Raw genomic sequence first — 4,115 nt, forward strand, 5'->3', positions numbered from 1 at the left:
AGAGGAGAGCAGAGCAGAGAGGGTAGGGGAGAGAAGAGGGGAGACAGGGGGTGAGCCAGTGTATTATAGCCAGAAATGTGTAAAAGTAAGAAGTGCACAATCAGGGGAAAAGTGGAGAATTGGAAAAGCAGGAAGAGAAAAAGAGAGACAGCCAATTGAAACACACACAACTATTATCACAGAATCAAACTTACTGTTCAGTTCAAAGCTGAAATGAGATTACACACACACACAAACACACACACACACTAATGAGAAATCAAACAGGTGACACACACACACACCAAGAGGAGCATCCTTACTCACCTTCCTCTTCGTCTGTCAACCTGCCCCTCTACCTCTCTCTTTTACTTCCTATCTCACTCTTTTGTTCAGTCTGTGTTGTGAGTTAAGCTCTTTTTTCAATCTTAAGCCTCTGTCAATTTTTGTGCTCTATTTCTGAGAAGAGTAAATCAACTTGCTGTCGACAATCTGGCGGAGAAATGATCAGTGAGTGTGTGGTCCGAAATGGCACACAGAGGGAAAATAAATGGAAGGATCTGAGCCTTTTTGACCTCCCACTCTCTCTCTCTCTCTCACTCTCATCAATCTCTTTCTCTCTCTTCTATGCTCTCACCCTCTCTCTCTCTTTCTTCCATACTCTCTCTTTCTTTCTCTCTCTCTCTCTCTCTCTCTCTCTCTCTCTCTGTCACTCTTTATCTCTCTATGCATTGTTTAAACTGAATGCCGTAGAAGAGATATCACCACGTGTGATATAATAACAAGAGCACAAATGTAACTGACTCATAATTTGTATGTGTGTGTTTGTGTCTGTGTCTAACAATGAGAGCAACAACACCCAGGAGACACACATCTTCTCTTCAATAAGATTATGGATAGATGATGATCTGACTACAGGAGAATAATCCTTCTCTAACTGACTGCCTTGTCTGAGCATGACGTGAGAGAGATAATAGACACTGGGATGTTGAAATAAATACATAGCCTACTGGCTGCAAACTGAACTACTACATTAACCCAATCTTCAATCCTGCTCTTATGGGGCTTAAAGTCTACCTACACACACAAGTCTGACTTGACCTGACCCTGAGTGAGCGCACACACACACACAAGTCCGACTTGACCTGACCCTGAGTGAGCGCACACACACACAAGTCCGACTTGACCTGACCCTGAGTGAGCGCACACACACACACAAGTCCGACTTGACCTGACCCTGAGTGAGCACACACACACAAGTTTGACTTGAAAGGTTACATTAAACTGTGTATGTTTAGAGGCTCAGCTTTACGACCAGAGGATGCCTTGGTGTGTAGCAGTAGGTGTTCAGCCATCAACATGTTCTCTTCTCTCCTGTTGACTCACACCTTAGTCCAGGAAGTCCTGCTGTGTGTTACTGTCACTAGTAGAAAATGTGACAGCATTTTCACTCATTAAAGCTAACAGACACTAATTCATTACTTATACTTAAGTGGTTCATTTGAAAAACTCTAATTATGACTTATGATTATCAATTAGTATGATGGAAACCCAGTATTCACTAAGCCATTCTGTCCACTGTAAGCACTAAGTCAACTATAGTGAAGTCCAGTGAAAGCATGAAAACCTCCCTACATTCTCTATAGGCACCACAAGTTCACCTAAAGCACCTGATACACACATACTGTCAAGTCTACAATAATCACTCTGTTCATTACGCCTCCTGCAGCCCCCATAGGACCACCATGCTGTGAAAACCCTAGTCTAGAGGTTGTTGGTCTCTGAGCGAGCCAGAAAAGTGAAGCCCAGTAGAGTTGGCTTACCTCTCTTCCCTCTACCGTTTTCATTCCCTTGTCAATACCATCGATTGGGAATATTTTATGAAGGCCAATTGCGTAATCATAATGGTCAGCCATTGTCAACTTTAGTTAATCATGCCAGAACACCCTTGGCTTAACAAATGGAGCAGGTATTGAACTGAACTGAGGGGGGGGTAGAGAGAAATAATGATTCATCTCAGGAAGGGGGAGAGAAAAATAATAGAATTTAACACTGATGGAAAGGGAAACACTGTGCAGAAAGGGTTTGATTGGACAAAAATGTATTTATTTTTACCTTCTGAATTCTGTGTATTGCTAGGCATTACTACACTGTTGGAGCTAGAAACAAGAATTTCGCTGCACCTGCAATAACATCTGCAAATCTGTGTACACGACCAAGAAACGTTTATTTGATTTGAGAAGAGAGAACTGGCAGAGGAAGTGACGCGATCATAGAACTGAAATGAAAGTGTCTGGCTTGTGTTTGAAATCCTGGTTCTGTCACATGCATAGATTCTTACAAGAGTAAACGGATCAGATATATGCAAGCACCAGAGTGAGAACATTCAGATAGAGATCCTCAAAAAGAAAGGAGGACCAAGGACCTCTTCATATAATTAATTAAAATGCCTTTATTAGTATGGGATGTTCAATAGAAACAAAGTTTTTAAAAATCCGACGCGTTTCGGCTGTATGGCCTTCGTCAGGGAGTACAAAGAAATAATACATTGTCCTCTTTTGAACAGCTTTTCCAATTAGCCCTAATTAGAAGAGGGAGTGGTTACAAAATTGATTGGACACACATATACATACACATTAAAAAGTGAAATACTGAAGCTCTGTTATCATAAAAATACAACTCCAAGCTAGAAGTATCAGGACACTTAGAAAGGTAGTTCTAACCTTAAATATGACTGGGACAAGTGTCAAGAATAAGACAGCAATATATTCCATAGTACACTAGAACACAGCAAAACATGAACAGTCTAAACATAGCTGAGGGCAATTGAGCAAAACGTCCACTAGATGACAGCAAATGGACCCATCATGACCCTACAGGAAGGGTGAGGGAGAAATCCATATTTCATTTAACCAGGGTATTTAGTGGCCTGTAGTTTGTAAATCCAAAAACGTTCCCTTTGTGTTTAATTTTCTAATAGAGGCTGGAATATGATCAATACCCATAGCTTGTAGGGAGCTACAAGCTATGGTGCTCCTCCTGCTCAAGGCGGAGTAGCGTCCTGCTGCTGGTTTGTTGCCCTCCTACGGCCTCCTCCACGTCTCCTGATGTACTGGCCTGTCTCCTGGTAGCGCCTCCATGCTCTGGACACTACGCTGACAGACACAGCAACCTTCTTGCCACAGCTCGCATTGATGTGCCATCCTGGATGAGCTGCACTACCTGAGCCACTTGCGTGGTTGTAGACTCCGTCTCATGCTACCACTAGAGTGAAAGCACGCCAGCATTCAAAAGTGACCAAAACATCAGCCAGGAAGCATAGGAACTGAGAAGTGGTCTGTGGTCACCACCTGCAGAACCACTCCTTTATTGGGGGTGTCTTGCTAATTGCCTTTAATTTCCACCTGTTGTCTATTCCATTTGCACAACAGCATGTGAAATTTATTGTCAATCAGTGTTGCTTCCTAAGTGGAACAGTTTTGATTTCACAGAAGTGTGGATTGACTTGGAGTTACATTGTGTTGTTTACGTGTTCCTTTATTTTTTTGAGCAGCTGTACTTAGAGATGGGTTTCTGTCAGACTTTATTACCACTAATGACTGGTGCTGGCCTGGGATTTTCAAGAATTTTGTGGACTTTGGAAGAAGGTAAAAAGAAGCCATTCGCGGAGCTGAAATTGAAAGAAATTTGACCTCATTGTCTGAAATGTAGCCATTCTCCTTCGCTTCTGTGAGGATCCCTTTCAATTCAGTTTTTATGTCCTCTGTAGGGTTGAAGTAAGAGATTGGTAGAGTCGTCATTGTCTTAATTGACGGTAAGACTTCTGTGTTCACATATTTGTCTTTTTACTTCCACACTATGTACGGCCACCATTTGTCGGCTGTGTTTAAGACACATCCCTGTCCATTTTTGGACATGGATTCAGCTGCATCCGCTTCTCTGTCTTTAGGATCTATGTCGTGTTTTGGGTTTGTTGGGCGTCAAACACCTAACATCAACACTAACTATGGAGTAAGGCAAGGATAAACATGTATTTTTTGGACCGTCGACATTCAGTAAAAATGCAAAGGTTGTTTTGCCACATTATAATCTTTAGAAGCCTTGACAGAATGGGAATAACCATTTGAGGGCAAGAC

Source organism: Salvelinus sp. IW2-2015, linkage group LG18 (genome assembly GCF_002910315.2).
Source record: "Salvelinus sp. IW2-2015 linkage group LG18, ASM291031v2, whole genome shotgun sequence".
Classification (NCBI taxonomy): Eukaryota; Metazoa; Chordata; class Actinopteri; order Salmoniformes; family Salmonidae; genus Salvelinus; species Salvelinus sp. IW2-2015.